A 20,881-nucleotide genomic window follows, 5' to 3' on the forward strand; every position below is an offset into this window, starting at 1 on the left:
TCAAAATGAAAAGAAGAAATGAAGGTGTGTAATGAATCCTCATAAGGATTCATTGAGTGAAAGTTATTATACACCAAAGAATCCGAACACTTAAAAAATAGTGACCACACATTTTGCTCCATAACTCCACTTCTATAAGGGCTAGAGCTTAGCTTTTTTTAAAAATGAAAGCTGGGAATCTGGGGAAATTAATAGGATAGATCCGAAACCCGAATCGATTCGAATCGAATCAGCCGCGATTCGATTTGTACCCGAATCTAGCCAATGGACCACAGGGGTGATTCGTTTTGTCTCCGAATCACCCGAATCAGCTAGATGCAGGTACAAATCGATTTGTATCCGAATCGATTCGCACATCCCTAACACATATACATTCAATCATACATATATATGTACATGTGTACAGACATTTGTTCTCACTGACAATGCAATATCTGAAAAGGGCTGATATGGATGGTGGAAGGTCAAGCTTCCACCCAACATGCTGGGTCATCAGAGCTATGAGAGATATCTGTCCTGCAGCCCTTTCACATAAACTGGTGATCTTCATTGAGGCCACAAATTAACTTTTGTAGGTATACTCATTGGCACCTGTTGGAACTAGTTCTGTTGGTATGATCATTCATTCAGTGGTGACAATCCCCCCTACTCAATCACTTTCATCTCTGATTGGCAGGGCCGTACAAAGCTTTGGGGCTTATCTGGCTTTGATCACTTCATCCTGTGTTGAAGCATTATCTAGTTGAAACTATACTAGGACAAAGTGAAGCAAACTGGGCCAAATCCTTTGATTCTCCAAAACAAACCTTGGTTCCTCCCACCTCCTATTTCCAAAATTACATACAGGAACAGGCAGTGGGCCGGAGGAGGCAGGCGCTTTCCTCTGTCTTTTCTTCTGGCTCCAAGGGAGCAGGCAGCTGTCTTACATGGCTTAACATCTAAAACAACTTCCCTGCCCTGGAGTCCTGGAAATGATGTGGGTGCTCCTGGGAAATGTAATCTTTTCTGAGGATAGTGCATAATGGATAAGGACCCTTCCCAAATGAAACCCTGACTTCAGATTCCATACAGATTATGAAGGATTCTGATAGGTTTGGATAAGCTTTGACAAGACCTTGCTGTTCAGGCACAGTGACCTCTGGCATGGTATGGAACTGATAATTTAATCTATGTACTGGATGCCTCAGAATGGATTATCTGCTGGGTCAATGATGTCATTAAATTTTCAATGTGCCAATTATGTGCTTGAACAGACAACAATGAGGCCATTCTCACAACCAGCCCGACTTGGGTAGGGCAGCACTAGCCCAGGTAGGGCTGCTCATAAGAAGTGCTGGGATCAAGATCCAGGGAGCCCTAAAAGTGATGTAGGAGGATGTGTGTGTGCCTCCTACCTCACTGCCTGGATGTGTGGGTTGCTGGCTCACTGGCAGGTTCCTACCATAGGCTGGGGAAGGAATGTCCCTGCAGCAAGAATATCCCTGTGCAACATGTTGCTCACACAGTGTATTGTGGGATATCTGGCGGCGCAGCTGCTTTTCCTCCACCTCCTGCTTGCCACCACCGTGCTGCTCTTGTAGGCGCTGGAGTGGTGGTGGAGCCCTCTGCAGGCTCAGATCATGGGGTGGAGGGAGGGAGGGAGGGAGGCAGATAGGCTCCTGCCTTCCCTTGCAGCCAATTGGGTCATGTGAATAACTTTATTCAATGCTCCATTTTGAGGCTGAATTTGCAGAATTACAAAAAAGAAGAGCTCAGTGGTAGGAAATTCTGATGGTTGCCTCTTTACAGTGTACCTGAAACAAACATGAGTACTTGTGATATGTGGCACTGGATTAATATCTGTTTATTTACAAATATAAAAGCAGAATGTATTGGAAGCAAGCAGATTCTTAAAGCAGGCAGTAAACTCCAAATCTTGTGTCTTATTCCCAGAGAACAAATTTTTGCAGCACCTTCTTTCACCTTGGCTGCATTCCAATTTAGCTAACTCCTGGGTGCTTTCCAGATTAGACCCTAAAACAGGGTCAGGACGTATCTCTGAAGTGTGCTTCCACACTTCCTGTGTTGTGACACGGCAATCCCGATGCTGACCTCAGGGTGCCGTTCATATGTCGGATGCCTTGTTTCTAATTTAATCGCTGCAATTTAGTGTGATGACGTCGTTTATCCAGTGTTTTAAAAAGGTGGTGTTTTTCCAAGTTGCTCATTTTCGTGAGACTGCTCCCCCTGCAGGTTTTACGTTTTGACTGTTTTGCCTAAATGAGGCATTTAGCCGCTTTTGAGCTGCTAATCTGGAAAGCACTCTGCTAAAAACTTACAGCAAAACTGCAACAAATAGTTTCTCTGCCCCTTTCACTAATTGTAGACTATGACTGTGGGGATTGGGGGCCGTGTGGCCCCTAGAAGATGCCCTGCGCAAGCATGTGGGGCATGCTGGAGAGACCCCCCCAAGCTCAGGAGGCTGCTTGTGGAGCCGCACCACAGCAATACACAATCGGAAAACCCGGGTTAGCGGAGCGCTTGCTCCGCTAACCTGGGCTAAGGGGAGGGGTATATAAGCGGGTTATTCGCTTTGGGGAAACCGGGCTTGCCTGTGAACCCAGTGGTTCCCACGGTCCGTGGAAAGCGGGCTAAGCTCCCTTAGCCCGCTTTCCACTGAGTGTGAGAATTGCCTCATAAAGTCCTTTTTTTAAAGTCCCTGAATACCCATCAGATGCCAAGTTACACCAATTCACAATAATCAAGTCAGCCACATTTATAACAGCAGAATCCATTCCAGATTTCACAATCTACTCTGGACTTAGGAAAGACTGGAATGAGTTTATTCCGGCATTTGTCAAAGTGTTTAGGGGTTAGAACCCAGGAGTTCTCCCCATCTCTAATTGTATGCCAGACCGTGTATGGATCCTTGCTAGGGCTGTTTTCATACACCATGCAAACCTGAGCTTGCCACCAAGTCTATGATACCATTAAAATTATGTTCAACTGTAACCTGTTTCTGTATGCAGATGACATTTGCCAGTTCTCGTTGAAATTTTCTCCCCAAACCATTCCTAAAGTCTAGTACTACATTATAAATGTTACTTCGGCCTCTTTTACACTCCTCCTTTAAATTAAAGAATCCCATAAATGTTTCATGTTTTATATTTAAGCCCTGAATTTGAAGGTATTTATTTATTTATTTATTGTTGAAGTTCTATACCGCCTTTCATTAAAAACAACCCCAAGGCGGTTTACAAAAGTTAAAAACATACAATTAAAATGACAATTAAAATATTAAGCTAAAAATATAAAACAAATCTAATTTAAAAACTATAAAATACAAGCATAAAAACTTTTTAAAAGGTAGTGAAAACTATCGACATATCTTCAAACAGTGGCTGGCAAATTTAAAGAAACCTTGTCCTCCTGACTGGTTTTATATGGGCCATGTCAGATTCTTAGCTTCAACTGAGTTTCACTTCTCGGTCTGTAATCTTTGGCCTACTTACTGCTCCAGAGAAGCTCAAAAACAAACATGGCTTTGGTTCAAGTCAGTGGTAAAGCTTCCTTACCAGTGTTGCAGGGCAGGGTGGGGCATGTCTTTGAGGGGACGGAAGGCGGGAATCACTTTTGTAAATGCAAATTCATGGACTTTTCGCAACAGAGTCAACGGGTTGCCAGCTTGCATTGCAGCCCTGCCTTTCTTTTCTCCAAGTCGTTTGCTGCCCTCCTGCATTCAAATAGTTCCCAGTTAGCACTTGCTGTACGGGTCTGTGACCTTTTTTTCGAAACTTTTTCTTTACGAGTTTATTTTGGCTGCTCTCAGGCATTCATAAAATTCCTAGGGAACTGGAGGTTTTAAGCAAAGCTTGTAAAAGGAGGGGAAGGGAGGTGGGAGAATGGATTGAGGAGGAGAGTTTTCCATTACCATGTCACAGCCTCCCTAATGGGAAGCTTACACCTTTCAAATCCTTTCTGAAACAGCAAGCTTCTGAAAAAGAGAGGGGAGGAGAGTAAGCTGTTTGCCATGGCCTCCATTTCTCACTTGGCGCGGCAGGTTCTCAGACCCTGCACAGATAGGTCTCTCTCTGTTTCCCTTGTCAGTCATTCTTCTGTAGCTTTTGGTCTTCTCAGCAGGTCAGCGAAGTTGGTGAGCAGCTTAGAAAGCACAGGGCATCTGAAACAAATTAGATCTGTTATAGCCACCCAGAGACCGATGATGGATGGAGGTCTGTATTTACAGCAAAACTAATTGGCAACATACACAGACATCCCCCCCACCACCCCCAAAACTATATTATTTTGCCAGACTTCAGAATCACTGGGACAGTTTTATAATTGTAGAACATTACACTACTTGATTTTGGGGCGGGGGGAGATCAGTGAAAGTTTTCAATCTAATAAAAGCATTGGACTGGAGAGTTAAAAACAACAGAGAGCAAGGCGTATGATTTGGAATGGAGTTTTATTCATGGACTTTTCTTGGCAAAAATATTTCTAATTATTAAACAATTCAGAAAACTCACATTAATAAATGCCCTCCCCTCTCTCTTGGTAGAGAGACTGAGATTTTTAAGATCTGAAGTGGATAAAGGGTGTGTGTGCAGGGCGGGGGAAAGCAATGCTTAGTTATTAAAACATAATTTAATATAACCTAAATATGGTGCATATATACCACAGACGGAGTCTGCTGCGCAGCAGAATCTAAAACAATAGGAAAATGTTGACTTTGTAACTGAAGTGTGAGCTACTGTTTTTTTTTAAGCAGCTCAGTAATATATTAGATATAACAAAGAGCAAATGCAAACAAGGCCCTTTGACTTTCATGTCAAGAGGAAAGAGGAGGAATGGAAGAGGCATAAAAATCAGTACTTGAAATCTAACATGCTGCATTCTTGAATTGCTCTTTGCAAAGAAGACTTTTGCATATTGTAAGCAGGAATAGATTTGAAAATCTTTTTCAAATCCACAGGCAGCTTTGAAAATGCAATTGCTGGATGGAATGGGAAGAGCATCCTGCAGAGAGATGCACAACAAATCCCATATATAGAGACAGCATGGAGGTCTCTTCCTTTACTATGGGAGGAAATTTACAAGTTATATTTCATACATCACAAAAAAGAGCATAGGACAGTTAGTGAAATCCAAAACGGATTGTAAGGAGCTCCAAAAGGATCTCTCCAAACTGGGAGAGTGGGCGACAATGTGGCAAATGCAGTTCAGTGTTGGCAAGTGTAAAGTAATGCACACTGAGACGAAGAACCCCAACTTCAAGTATATGCTGATGGGATCTGAGCTGTTGGTGACTGACCAGGAGAGCGATCTTGGGGTCATGGTGGACAGCTTGTTGAAAGTGTGGACTCAATGTGCAGCAGCTGTGAAAACGGCCAATTCCATGCTAGGGATCATTAGGAAGAGGATTGAAAATAAAATGGCTAATACATAACACCCTTATTACAAAACTATTTTGCAGCCACACCTGGAGTACCGGGTACAATTCTGGACACCGCATCTGAAAAAGGACATTGTAGAACTGGAAAAGGTGCAGAAGAGGGCAACCAAGATGATCAGGGGCCTAGAGCACCTTTCTTATGAGGCAAGGCTACAACAGCTGAGGCTATTGAGTTTAGAAAAAAGACGACTGCGGGGGAGACATGATAGAGGTCTATAAAATCATGCATGGTGTGGAGAAAGTGGATGGAGAGAAATTCTTCTCCCTCTCACATCACACTAGAACCAGGGGTCATCCCATGAAACTGCCAGGAAATCTAGGGCGAACAAACGGAAGTACTTTTTCACACAATGCATAATCAACTTGTGGAATTCTCTGCCACAAGATGTGGTGACAGCCAACAACCTGGATGGCTTTACGAGGGGTTTGGATAACTTCATGGAGGAGAGGTCTATCATCTGCTACTAGTCAGAGGGCTATAGGCTACCTCAGCCTCAAAGGCAGAATGCCTCTGAGTACCAGTTGCAGGGGAGTAACAGTAGGAAAGAGGGCACGCCCTCAACTCCTGCCTGTGGCTTCCAGCGGCATCTGGTGGGCCACTGTGTGAAACAGGATGCTGGACTAGATGGGCCTTGGGCCTGATCCAACAGGGTTATTCTTATGTACCCCTTAAATATGTTTTGTTCTTAAAAAATAAATAAATCTGAAACATGCATAGCATCCACTGTTAGTTAAAATACTTAGGTTTAGGGGATTTTACCCCTACTGAAATCAATTACTGCTAAATCGCTTAAATCCAAACACCTGTTGTTTTTATATTTTAAAGATCAGGCTGCCTATCTCAATTCACTTTCCCAGTATAGACCAACAGAACCGCATGGACAGTAGTTGACTCTGGAATAATGGATTAAGGGTTGCAATTGTACTCTTCGGCATTAGGATATATAGGTGCATACAGCTATAGACTATATTCTGCGACGATATCTATAACAACTGACAATAAAATTCTGGCATCCCAGGTCCTTGGGAAGGGCTCAATGTCTGGATAAAACAAACCAGTCAATAACACCTGTCTGACTGTGTAAACAAGAAATAAATAATAATAATCATAATATGAGGCAGAAGAAAAGCTGAACTTGCTTGGGGAACCTCATGAGATCAAAGAGGCTATAATAATTGTCATGTTCTGTCAAACCAGAGGCAAAGTCTTTGGATCCAAAGCTGAACATTTTCTGAGGATGCATTAAAATTGCAGGCCTCTTTTTTTTTTTTTTGGACTTACTATAAAATACCCCAGCTCGTCTTTGGCAATGGGAACAGCTCTTAAAAGAATATGCAAATAGGTTTAGAATGCTCATACAGCTACACTGGGCAGCCCCAGCCATGCCGTTTAATAGTTTCCATAGAAATTAGAGACTAGATTTTCTTCCAAAAGGCAATTCCCGATTATGCATTATGTTTAATGCTGTGCTAGCTTCTTGGCTGAACTGCTTTAGAATCTCTCTCCCCTCTCTTTTTTCCTCTTCTGGATCTGGGAAGCTGTGCCTTGTATAAACAACTATCAGAAAGCACTGGAGTATGTGAACACTTAGTTCTGCTGAAAACACAATCATTGTGTTATTCCAAGTTGATGAAAACACCCTCCGCAGTTTTCCCTTGCAAGGTCCACATGCCAATCAGCGTTTGTCAGTGATATAATTTTCTCCCATAAACACAACCTTTGTACAACTTCCACTCAGAGTAAATAGACATAATTCCCAAACCAAATAACGCACGTCGAAGGGAAATGGAGATTATACTCGGGGATGGGGGGGAAGGAGGGAAGTTACATGAGAATAGCCCTAATTGCAAGTGTATGTGTGTAAGGAGGGGGAGATCCTTCAGAGTCAGGCAATGGAAGGGGGAGCTGGTTTATTTCTTCACACTGCAAAGAAACCGGTTCAGGCAAATATTTGGGGAAAATGTTTTTATGCTTGTTGATGGTTGGAGACCACCAGGAATTGCTGAAAGAGGGATTCAGGCTGTTTATGGGACAAGGAAAACATTTGTATTGCTGACCTATCTGGAAGGAAATGGACAACATGCATTGTTAAGAGAATGTTGTTTCCTCTTCTTTAGTCTTTTTGCCTGAGGGCCTAAATGGGGCCCATTTATTCTCCTTCAGAATGAGAATGTAGGTGTCTTGCAGGGTAATTCAACTAAGTGCAGATATTGATAGAAAAGATTCTCAGCTTGATCCACCACCCAGCTTAGGCTGAGGCACTTGGCTCTATGCTCGTTCTATCAATCCCATTCAGAAGAATGAAACCAAATCAGCTGAATAACCAGCTTAATCAGTCTGTGTCTCAGACTCACAGATTTCTCAAAATCCAGCCATTTTTGAAGGGGGGTGGAATTCAGTGTTCTGTTCTAATAAAGTGACAGCTGTTCTTTTAGATTTTTTCTACAAGCAAGATGTTCTGCAGCATTGTACTGCACATTTTCACGTGAGTGCTAAATGCCGAGTGCCAAGTGCCAAAGTGTTTAGCATTAGCACGAGAATCATGTACTTATAAAAATATTTTGTGCAGACGCTGCGGAACCATGTCCCTGGGCATATCATAGTTGCAGTATTGAGAAGAGCACGACAGTTTATTTGGGGTGTGTGTGTAAACATTGGGGGTTAATCATTTATCTACTGAGGTGGCATTCACTGCCCTGTGCACTGAATTATGGTGACAGTCTTTAATTTTTAGAAATACAATAAATACATGAATAAGCAACCCACTGATTTCAATGAATCTCATATGAGCGTAACTTTTTTAGATTAGGAGCCAGTCTAGAGCTATTAAATCCAGTGGGAGTTTTACTATTCACATCATCTATAATAAATAAACAATAACAACAATAAACAACTTTGTTAGCCGCCCCATAGCAAATTGTTCTCTGGGTGGCTCACAACAGAGGATTAAAACATACAATAAAAACACATCACATATTAAATCATAACCTTGCGAGGGAAAGGTGAAAAGAAAATACAAAATACAATACCAAGTAGTTTAAAAACTCATTTTAAAATTAGTTAAAAATCAGATCAAATCTGAAAACCAAAATTAAAAGGCCTGGGCGAACAAAAAGGTCTTTACCTGGTGTCTAAAAGAACAAAGTGATGAAGCCTGGTGAACCTCACTAGGGAGGCTATTACATAAATGGGGTGCAACCACTGAAAAGGCCCTCTCCCTGGTAGCCACCTGCCTCACCTTGTTTGGCAAGGGTACCCGGAGGAGGGCCTGCAAAGAAATTAAGGTTCGGGTAGGGACATATGGGGCTAGGCGGGCGCTCTCTCAGGTAACTTGGTCCCAAGCCATTTAAGGCTTTAAAGGTTAAAACCAGCAGATTGTGGATTGTGCCCCATACATACATGTCTGCTGCTCAGTGGCTTACATTCTGCCTAGTGTCCCTCCGATCCAAAAGCAGGGCACGTATGCTGTTTCCATGCAATCCCAAAGCTCATCCATGCTGCTAGTGAAGGTGGAGAGGCTCTGTAACCATTAACAATTGCATCATTGCTGCAAAGGTGAGTCTCCCATTGGGAATAATGGAAGGATTGTTGCCATGGAGGGGATGCAGTCCTTAGAAGTGATAGAACCTCTCTGCCTTCGCTTGCAGCATGGAAGGGATTTAGAACTGCAGAGAACCACTGTGTATGGTCCACTCTTGGATCAGTGGGGCACTGTGCAGAATGTAAGCCTTAAAAATGACACATTATTATTTATTAATATACTGACCACCAATAATCTAGAAATAAACACTAACAAAAAGTATTCTGGTTTATAAGTAAGTCTAAGCAGGTGATGAACAACGGATACAACGGCAAAATCAAGTTTACAGCAATAGCTACTATTTTTGTTCCCACTTCTAAATATAACCTCTTGGGGAGGGGAGATAACATTCGAGTAAAGAAACTCAATATTTCTGGTACTGCTTTATTGTATTTTATTTTTATATATCATGAGTCATCTTGAGTGTTTCCTATGGACTGAAAGGCAGAATAGTCGTGTTTTAAAAAAACAAAATATTTCAAGTAACAATCAACAAATCTAAAAAGCACTGCATAGAGATAAATAATATCCTTATTTGTGCAAGCACTGCATAAAGATAAATAATATTATTTATTTGTGCAGTCAAAACATGAACCCAGGCCACAATCCAAAATAAAGTTACATCTGCTTAAGCACATTGAAGTTGTCAACAAATATTTATATACCACTCTTCAACCAAAGTTCTCAAAGATTTACATAGAAAAACAAACAATAAATACGTAAGATGGTCCCCTTTCCCCAAAGGGCTCACAATCTAAAAACAAACATAAGGCAGTTACCAGCAACCACTGGAGGAATGCTGTGCTGGGATTGGATAAGACCAGTTGTTCTCCCCCTGCTAAATATAAGAGAATCACCACTTTAAAAGGTGTCTATTTGCTCAGGTAGCAGGGGTCAACACATTTACATCCATATTGGACTGATTATTTGTAAATAGGATTTAATATCTCATCATTCAGTTTACAAAGAAATTCCTTTCCTGCTCCAAGGAGGTACTACAGTTGGGAGCATCTAGCCATGTGATGCAACTCTACCTCATGTGCTGAGATTTCAGCATTTCTGGCAGGGTTATTCAGAGGCCATATCCAACATTTATTTGTGCTGCAAAGATTGTCTAAGTACACAATTCATTATAGGGGCCCTCACAAACTATTCTCACCCTGGGCCCCATAAAAGCTAGAGGACATAATTTTAGACAAGACCAAAGAGGCAATTAGGAACTGTAGAGTGGCAGGAAACATCAAGGAACTCCCTTTAACTAAACTTGGGGCATCTCCCTTGGATACAATGCCTAAAATTTTCAGTCATGGATTCAATGTCTGAGTTCAGTTATTGATCGGATGGAGACTAACACACTTTAATGTGTACAAGGCAGAACTGCTGTTGGTGAGGAAGAGAGCTGATCTAGGATTAGGTGTATGGTCTATTTTGCATGAAGCTGCACTTCCCCTGAAGGAAAGACTATACTTGTAGTCTGAGGATACTTCTGGACTGGCCTTCCATGTGGCAGTTATGGTCAGAAGTGCCTTTGCATGGCTTCAGTTGGTGAACCAGCTGTGCCCTTTCCTGGATCTGGCCATTTTAACCCACCTTTTAATCACCCTTTAATCGCAGATTAGCACTTGGTAGGATTGCAATGAAGACCTTGGAAAGGATATTTAGATGCCGTGACGTGTCTATACCTACAAAGATTAGAAGCGTTCGGACAATGGTTTTCCTCATGACACTCTATGAGGCGAGTCTCACAATCGGTGAGACTCGCCTAGAGCGGGTTTGCAGGGAGAGAGGGCTTAGCCTGCTCTCCCCGCAGACACCGGAGGGGAAGCCCTGGGTGGCCGGATCAGCTGCCCACCCAACTCCTGACTTTGTCACAGAGCCAGCAGGGCCTTGGTAGTTTGGGGGCCACACAGCCCCCGGACGTTCAAGCATGCACTGCACGAGCATGCAGAGCATGCTGGGGAGACCCCCAAGTCCAGGAGGCTGCTTTTTAGCCTCCCAGTCGGGGGTCTCCTTGTTAGCTGCTGTGGTACGGAAACCTCACACCGCTAACCTGGGCTAAGAGGAGGGCTTCGCAAGCGGGTTACCCACTTTGAGGCAACCAAGCTCACCTGCGAGCCCGGTGCTTCTCATGTTCTGCTAAAATTGGGATGGCTTCCCTAGCCCAATTTTAGCCGATCGTGAGAATAGCCTCTATGTATGCAAAAGCTGGACTTTGAAGAAGCAAGTTAGAAAAAGTACTGATGTTTTTGAACTTTAGTGCTGGAGAAGACTTTTGAGGATACCATGGACAGCCAGGAAAACAAACATATGGATCTTGAATTTTCACTCGAGGCACAAATAACCAGGCTCAAACTACCATACTTTGGACACAATATGTGAAGACCCAGCTCCCTTGAGAAGTCCATAATGCTGGGAAATGTTGAAGGAAGGAGAAGAAGAGGACGACCAGCAGCAAGGTGGATGGGCTCGATTATGACAGCAACGAATGCATCACTGAAAGACCTTAAACGCCAAGTTGAAGACAGATCATCCTGGAGAGAATCTATCTATGTGGTCGCTAAGAGTTGACACCAATTTGACAGCACTTAATCAATCTATCAATAAAATCCAGGCTTGACTACTGCAATACAGTCCACATGGGAGAGGCTCTGAACAGTGTTCAGATACTGAAACTGGTCCAAAATTTGTTGAGTGCGCAGTATAGGGAGGAGGTGACTCATCTGCTACAAATCTTCACTTCTTAAAACTTCTACATGGTTTGGGCCCAGGCTGTCATAGACACTGCCACTTCCCATATAAGCCCAATTATTAACATCTTCAACAAAGGCCTTGCTGTGTTCTGCTACTATAAGAAGTATGACTATAGTGTCACATGACAGGGTGGCTCCTAGATTGTGGAACTCACTCTTCTGGAGGCTTTCATGGCTCCCACACTGTGGATTTTTCAACAGAACATTAGACAAGTCTGTTCTGCCAGCCTTGGTTTCTGTTTGGCAGATTGCTGTTTCTGAGACTGTTGATTTTATTGCTGTTGAGTAATTGATTTGTTGTTATGCGATATTGTACGAATTCTTTTGTTTCACAGTACTTTATTTTAATTATATGCCACTTTGAAGACTTTGACTGAAAAAGCAGCTTATAAAAGAAATTAATACATAAATAAAATTTGGTGCATGGACCAGGGGTGTAGCTATAATTGAGTAGATGGGTTCAAAGAACCTGGGGTCGCCAGCTCCCGAGGGTCTCCCCCAGCTCCACCCCTCCCTATTTTCTTTATTATCTCCCTCTCCCCTAGCTACATCCCTGGCATGGACAAATGCAAATTTAGAAATTTTGTTAATTTTAAAATGAATTCAAGATTATCCACCAGTTACACAATGGATGAATCAGTTAACGATGCCATCCTAGAGGAACTTTGTTGGGCACACACCTCTGAGCTTTCTATTTTGGCTGGCCTTTGGTCTATCTGGTTTAGAGTTATGAGCCAAGTTTGGTGGAAGTCACTTGATGCTGTTATCTTGTGTTAATTTCTTCACCACCCTACAATGTATCTGATTTGGAGATGGCTGATGCTGCTGACAGGCACTCTTTGGCATTCCATTAAGGTGTATGACCTGTGACTGAGCAAGGGCAGTATGTAATAGTATGAAATGTGATATCAGTGTAAGATCCACAATTATGGGAGGCAGTAGGAAACAGGATCTCTTCTGGATCACAGAAGGGACTTTGAAGCACACACACTGGAGAAGAATTTGATTAGATAGGTAACTATGGCATGCAATCAATATCAGCAAATAAATTAAGCCACGGCCATAATTAATTCAAGATCAAGCCTTCAGTCTTAACCTCCGAACCATATAAACAGTAAACATGTTCTACAGTCTCACATACTGTATGTGCTCGCTTACAACTTAATCTCCACACACTCACACTTTCCCTTGATCTTTCAGCCCTAATCCTCTCCCAGTCTGATCTCATAATGCCTACTTGACATGTGTTGCATAAATTATCATTTCATCAATTCCACTGTAAAAATTGAGATTTTGAAATCTCATAACCTAAGGGATACCCAACAGATTTTCTCTAAACCAGCTAAAGCAAGACCCTTCAAATATTTCTGTCACCATCTAAACTGCCATAATAAGAAGAAATGAAGGTAAGTTTTGGGTGCACACAAACATGGTCAGAAACAAGGGATTAATGCCGTTCATTGCAAAATGTTTTATCTGCGGTATTTCAACCATTCTTCAGATTTCTCTGAAATTTGGCCACATTATACCTTTCTCTAGGTACATTCTTCATGCCAAATTTCATAATGATATAACAAATAAACTTGATTTTATGATGGACAGAGTTTTCAGGCTTTATAATAAGAGAATGCTGAAAACAATCTGTTGGTTTAGCTATATGGCTGTTCTCACTGCTGACATTTTCTGGCCTAGCTATTAATGACAAGAATGCCATAGAAGGGAGTAATGTGTTTTTGTGCACAAACCCATAGGGATGTTTGCAATATACAAGCTCTATTTTTGCTTGCCCTCTAAAGCATTCTGTTAAATATCCTCTTTCCTAACTATGAATTAATTGCTGAGAAAAATATTTCTCTTGACAATACAAGCTCATATAGCTTGCATCTTTCTAAGAAAAAAATAAGTTATCCTCCCCCCCCCACACTGACACTTATTTTAACAAATTGTATTTTGATAAAATATAGTGTGTTTTTAAGCAGGCAAAAGGAGGAAGAGGTTCTTTAGTTGAATATTTTATAAGTTCAAAAATCACCAACAAGCATTGCTTGAAGATTTGTTTTCAGACACTCATGTCCATTAACTGTGCTCATAGGAGGGGGAAAAGAAAGCACCCCAATCTTTACCAAGTCCATAAAAAATTGTTTCCAAGTCCATAAAAGCAACTTGAGAGTCAACAGCACGCAATTTCTGAGAACTTGAAGACATTACTGTGATTGTTCCCACCCTCACTTCAGCTTTTCAGTTCTTTTCATGGCAATACAACATTTTTATTAACATGGTTATCCAGAAAATTGCATTTTAAAGATGCTAGTTGCCCATCTGAAAGCCATTAGCTGTTCAAAATAACTGCCATGTGATCGCATAAGATAAAAGGATACCAGATTCCTTACAGGACAACAATTGGGGTACAAAGGACATGACAGATGTTTGCAACTGTAATAAATTCAAAAGTCAGCACATAGCCTGTGATATGAGTTGAATGATTTGATTTGATGTAACAGTCAGCCTGATCTTCTGCAAGTTGATTCAAAAGTAAGTAAATGTTTAAGCATTATAGCTATAGTCAGTTGCAATGGAAGCAAAATATCTTTATTTTATATTGGCCGTTACATGTAAATAAAAATTTTTCTTTCACATCACTTTGCTCAGGAATAATGATGTCTTTTTCCAGTATTGCAAACTCATCCATCACATTTAGGACTTGGAGAAGAAATTTACAGATAAAATAAATTCGGGCTGAAATTTAATTTTGAATACATTTTAAATTCAGCCACATTTCTAAGTTCATTTTTGACCTTGACTTTAAATTGCAAGCATTCTAAGGCTATTGGCAATTTTATCTTCATATTGCTTGAACTACCAACACAGAGTTCTACTGAATCACAACCATATATCCTGTTGACTTATTCATAATTTTGAAGTAGCTGTAATAGAGCAGGAAAATGAGACTAGGCCTGGTTCATGATTAACATATTAGTCTAAATGAAGTTTATCTCCCTTGAGGCAGTTACGTGTGTGGGCTTTCACCATGCAAACTAGCAGAAAGTTGATCCTGTTGCAAACACGTGCTACATATTACCATATTTACATTTTCCTGTTTGGAAAGATGGGAAGCTTGCAGAGGTCCTAGGTTAGGTGAGCCGAGAGTTGAAACCTTAAACCGTTTCATGCTTATTTATTTTATGATCCTATTGGGTCCAGTGTTTATCCAGATTGTTCAACCATCTGGATTAGATAATTTGTTGGAAATTAACAGTGTTTGATGGTTATCGGCCTCTCTGAGTGATTAAAACTGGTTGAAAATTTATGGAGGCAGGCAGAGACATCCTAGCACTGAAAAGTGGATTTACGTCTGCAAATCGATGATCTATGGCAAAGAGACTGAGGATTGTTGGGAACCTGACCTCTCATTATCCAACAGTTAGAAGGCAAGGTGGAGGTAGAAAGGGCTGATTCTCTGAACAGCTTTGGTGGCACGGTAACATGTGCTTCGGAAGGACTTCCGTATTCTTCCAGTGATCCAGTCAGGAAATCTGAGTACAACAAACTGAAGAAATAATGAGCTTTAAGGCTCTACTGAAGTGTCTACAGTCTCCTCCTCCAAATATTTGCTTATTTATTTTAAAGATTATTATATACATGTGTATCCCACCTTTTCTCCAAGGAGCTGAAGGTACCATACAAGGTTCTCCCCCTGATAAATCCTTACAATAACCCTGTCTATTAGGTTTGGCTAAGCGAAGGGATGGTGACTAGGTCAGAGTTACTCAGAGACCTTTATGGATGAAGGGGATTTTAACCTGGTCCCCCCACTCCTAGTCTAAAATATTAACTCTGCTGGTTCTCTCCATATACCCCACCTTCTAGGACAAGTTCTCCCAGGCAGTTGACAGTCATAGAGGTCATTTACACAATCAAAAACTGTGTTCTATTCGGGTTTGGGGGCTGTGTGTGCTCCCAATTTTCGGTTTTGTGGAAGCAAGGTAAGAGGAAAGTGGGTGGAAGTGACTGTGTGGAAGCAAAGTGGGTGGAAATGCTACCCAGGTTTTCCTCCTACCTTGTTTCAATCATTTCTATCCAGGTTTTCCTTCTTCCACACAACTGAAAATTGGGAGCACACACAGCTCCCAAACCTGGGTTGACGCTTTTGATTGCGTGAATGGCATCATAAAACACAATCACAGTATAAAAATGATAAACAAAAGAACAGGAATAATCTGAGTTTTCAAGGTTATGAATTATGAGGACAATGGACATAAACAAAGCATGTAAAAAAAAACTCGGATTGCATTCTATGCATGCTTTGTTGGATATAGTCCAATGAAACGACCAGCAATTGAGTGGGCAGGCACGAGCACTTAAATGCAGGCTCCTGTGCTGGTCCTCTCTCTGGTTCCATGGAGCAGCTCAGCTGTGTAGCCCCACATCTCACCATATGTTGCTATTCTTGCTGAGTGAGGCAAAGCCATTCCCCTCTGCAGGAGGCAAAAGAGGAATTATATTTTTTCAGTAAATATTGGTTGCCCAGCCACGATTAGTGTACACTCACTGAAGCAGAGTTGGTATGGAAACCCCTTTTAAGGCACAAAAATGCATGATTTCCCTTTTTTCAAAAAGCACCAAATGTGGAGAATACAGTAATTTTAAATGGAAAATTACCTAGGTTTTCAATATTATTGTCCATTACAAGAATAGGAATGAGCTACAATACTGTTCTGCAAAGTGAGGAACAAAGCTGAGACTTATGATCTGCCATCTTACTGAGTATTTTATTTTACTGAATCTTAAGTCCTGTCTGTGAAAACATGCAATGGATACAGTCCATTATGTATTTAGTCAGCAGGAATGAGTCTACTATGAGGTGAGACGAGGCAGCCACCATATTCATAAGTTCATTCTTCTTCTTAGTATCATCATCATCTCTTCAGTGGTTGTTGCTGGTGTCTTCCTTCTGTTTCTTTTTAGCCCGTGAGCACTTTGGGGACAGGGGGCCCATCTTATTTATTATTTGTTTTTCTATGTAAACCACTTTGAAAACTTTGGTTGAAGAGCAGTATATACATACTATCATCATGAGTAGTAGTAGCAGTATTATTTATTATATTTATTATTATTTTACATTTATATCCTGCTCTTCCTCCAAGGAGCCCAGAGTGGTGTACTACATACTTGAGTTTCTCCTCACAACAACCCTGTGAAGTAGGTTAGGCTGAGAGAGAAGTGACTGGCCCAGAGTCACCCAGCTAGTATCATAGCTGAATGGGGATTTGAACTCGGGTCTCCCCAGTCCTAGTCCAGCACTCTAACCACTACACCACACTGGTGGTAGTAGTAGTTGTAGTGGCTCCAGAAAAACAGGACCCTTTGGTAGAACCTGTAAGTATACAACAGGCTACAAACAAAAAACTTCACTGTATAAGCCACCCCTGCAGTCGCGGCCAGGAGCAGCGAGGGGAGGTCTGCTGCCTGGGAGGAGGAAGGGGAGGAGAAAGGAAGCCCAGTGTGCTTCTTCTCTTCCCATCATGCTCGGAAAGAACACACGCAACCCAGCTGCAGGGCACTCTTGTCCAATGGACCCGACGCCCATTCTTGGGGGCTTCTCAAACCCTGTTGGCCTAGGTGCAATCATCCTCCCTTGTCCAATGGAAGCTACACCCTGTATTTATTTATTTATTTATTTATATCTATGTAAACCACTTTGGGAACTTCTGTTGAAAAGCAGTATATAAATATTTGTCGTATTCATATTCAAGAGTGGCAGATTTGGGATGCAACTGCATCTTGGCAAAATGCCTCTCCCAGTCTCCCTTCACCACATGAGCAGCTCTTTGGCAAGCAGTGCCATGCCACTCAGCAAAGAGCCACTCCAAGATGGCTCTCCTTCTCCTACTCTGAAGGAAGTAGATTAAGATATTAGAGTTTACCTAAAGTGTCTTCATGCAGATGCTCTAGGCCAGCGCTATACCCACCAACTAAAAACTCTTCCTCGTTCCACTCGTTTCCTTGGTTTTTTAAAACCGCTTTGGTCTGAGGTCATCATACTTTTGCTGGATTTGAAACACTGACTTGCCAAAAGCATGATGGTCTTGCTTGGAAATACTTGCCTGTTAAAACACTTCAGAAATCCGATTTCGCTTGTGCTGCCTACTGATTGTCTTTCCTGAAGGAATTAGTTGAACTAACTGGCTGACATCTAGACCTAACATCATGTAAGTGGAATAACTTTTTAGGTGCAATGGAGAGGGGTGATTTTCACCAGTTCCCTCCTTCCCTCTGCAGCCATCTGTCTCCTGAAATTAAATTATGTATACGAGGTTTATAGAACACTCATGCACATATTTGGGTGAGGAGCATAGGGAAGGGGAGTTTGGCAAAAAAAACAACAACACCTCCTCATGTTGTGCATACAAACTGTTAGCCTGGATGTTGGCCAACCTTCATTGTTGACAAGATGTTCTCCTCTTGTGCACACAAGTTCTCACTATACCTTCAGGTCACTATGAAGATGAAGAGGGATCCAAAGAATGTATCCACCATGTTCTGTCCATTCCAGTAACAGTGTTGAGCAAGCAATGTGTCATAGAAAGTGTCACATATAAGGAAGCAAGAGAAATATTTGCTCCATGAAGGCCTCTTCATTTAAATTCCTGTTAGCAATGCAGAAGTTTGAGAATTCATAAGGTTTCCATCACTAACTAAAGAAGGATCAAGATCTTTGGACTTTGTTGTGAGCACAAAGTATGACAGGAGAGCCCTTTACTGCCTTGTTTAATTAAGACCTATTCATGAATCTAAACTCTAAGAATTTAACCTATATTTTTATGATCTAAAGTTTTCTCCTGGCTTTCACTGTTTAAATGGTTCTTTTTATCTCCTTCTCTTTGGATAGCTATAATTTCCTCAGGCTATATTGGTATTTCCTTTGTACTGACCCTTGCAAGATCATCCACTGCCAAATGATGTCTAAATCAGGCCTGCTCAACTTTGGCCCTCCTGCAGATATTGGTCTACAACTCCCATTATCTCTGGCTATTGCCACTGTGGCTGGGAATTATGGGAGTTGTAGTCCAAAAACAGCTGGTGGAGGGGTGGAGTTGAGCAGGTCTGGCATTGTAATCTACTTTGTTCTGTCTTTAAGTCCCATTGCTTATATTGGATTGAAACCACAAGGCAACAGCTCTACATTGCAAGCCATTTATATGAAACATGTAGTTTGGGCAATTTTCATCATGCCTAGCACAGTTGCTGTATCTTGCATAGATTTGCTGACATGGTGAAAATCACTGGCCCTGTCTGAGGAGCTGCTATACACAAATGGATTGCAAGATGGAGCTACCTCTCTGCAGCTCATTTCAAAAGGCTCCTATGCCACATACTATACCCAGGAATTGGCCCTAAGACAAATTATTTCAATTCCTCACAGTGCTGTATAGTATCTTGATTTTAATATGATGAAATACATCTTTTGAAACTCAAAATCATATTGGAATTAACAGCTACTTAGAAAGACAAAGAACTTATAACTAAACCAAGAGCATTCATATTATAGAATACAAAAGGATCTAATTAGCATGCATATTTACAAATGTTTTTTTTAACAGAACAGTCAATATACTCCGAACTCTTATTCCCAACAAGTTCTTTCTAGGCATACTTTACTATGAAACAGCTACTAGTAAACCAACCAACTGAGATTTTTGCTAAGAGCATGTCATTACGTCAACCTTCCCAGCAGAGCCTCAGTAAATATATATTCGGCAGCTACTTTGCAGTCATTGACATTTGACAGTGTACTTATATTTCCTCCCATTAGCATGTTTTTTTCTTGAAGAGCACTTGACCTAGGCCAAAAATATCCCACAACTTTCATCATTATTTACTGAGTGGCAGTAGCACTAAAAAAGAAGTTCAGGATTTCATATGCTGTTAAAAGTTTTTTGGAAGCAAGAGGTCCATTTCTAATACCATTTCTAACGCTTGAGTATCTTGTTGGGGAAAATATAAATACGGCAATGGATTTAATTAGGAGATATGGTATCACTATTTATACAGAGAATGCCATGAGGACATAGAACCAAGAGTGTACTTTATATTGAAAACTAACCTTTATTTTGCAGGCAGACAGAAATTGATGTAATGCAATTATCCTTTTGAAAAAGTTTTTAATGTTTTAACTTTGGTAAAATCAAAACTTGATGCTTTCAAAAAATTTACCTAATTGTTATTGATATTCAGGAGTAACTGCATTTCTTTTTCACAGTTATCCCTAGGGATGTGCAGACCGGTCAGGCGGTCCGGTCCGGCGATTCGGGGTTGAACTGAACCAACCCACCCCCCGGTTCCGTCGGACTGGACCATCGGGTCTGGTCCGCGAATTTTTTAAAAAAAATTAATGTAGATGATAAGTCCCTTTAGTCCATTTGGGGGGCTTGCTGAAGCTACGGGGGGGGGGTCCGCGCGGGTTCCCTCTCCCACCGCTGGCCTTCCTCATCACCACCGCAGCCGGGTAACTGGAGCATTTTCGGCGCTTTTACGGGCCTCCATAAGAGCGCGCAGCTGCCATTTTGGTGGCCGCCATGCAGAGGGCATTGGCACATGCACGGCGGCCGCCAAAATGGTGGCTGCACACTCTTACGGAGGCCCAAAAGGGCCGAAAATGCTCCAATTACCCAGCTGTGGCGGGCCATGGCGGTGATGAGGAAGGCAGGTGGGGGGAGGGAACCCACGTGAACCCCCCCTCGCGGCTTCAGCAAGCCCCCCGAAGGGGCTAAAGGTACTTATCATCTACTTAATTTTTTTTTTAAAAAATCTCTGACTGGTCCGGGGCTGGACGGGGTTCGATGGGGGGGCCAGACCGAACTGGCCTTGTTCCGTTCGAGGCCGCTCTGGCCTTGAACTGAACCAGGCCAGACGGTTCCATGCACACCCCTAGTTATCCCTATGAAAACTGAAGCCCCAAAATTTGTTTTGTTTTGGAATATTTTGTCATTCCAATCTTCAACTTCCTTGAAGAAAGAAAGTTCAGTTGAAATGAATGGATCTGTTGGGGCATGACAGACGGGGATAGGGAGAATTCGGGGGCACTTAACCCAAGGACCGGCCAGACTTGGCTGGGG

At 41.8% G+C, this 20,881-nt stretch overlaps 1 long non-coding RNA gene across 2 annotated transcripts in view; it reads right to left on the reverse strand.

Annotated features, from left to right (window-relative positions):
- LOC128324067 (uncharacterized) overlaps positions 1-20,881 on the reverse strand; it is a 41,848-nt gene that overhangs the window by 2,484 nt on the left and 18,483 nt on the right. Inside the window, exon 2 of one of the 2 annotated variants that reach the window (XR_008306618.1) lies at positions 3,555-4,159. This is a non-coding gene — a long non-coding RNA (uncharacterized LOC128324067). Of the gene's footprint in view, positions 1-3,167; positions 4,160-20,881 lie in introns of those variants that run through there. The other variant, XR_008306617.1, reaches the window with a different exon arrangement.

This window comes from Hemicordylus capensis, chromosome 4 (genome assembly GCF_027244095.1).
Source record: "Hemicordylus capensis ecotype Gifberg chromosome 4, rHemCap1.1.pri, whole genome shotgun sequence".
NCBI classification, from domain to species: domain Eukaryota; kingdom Metazoa; phylum Chordata; class Lepidosauria; order Squamata; family Cordylidae; genus Hemicordylus; species Hemicordylus capensis.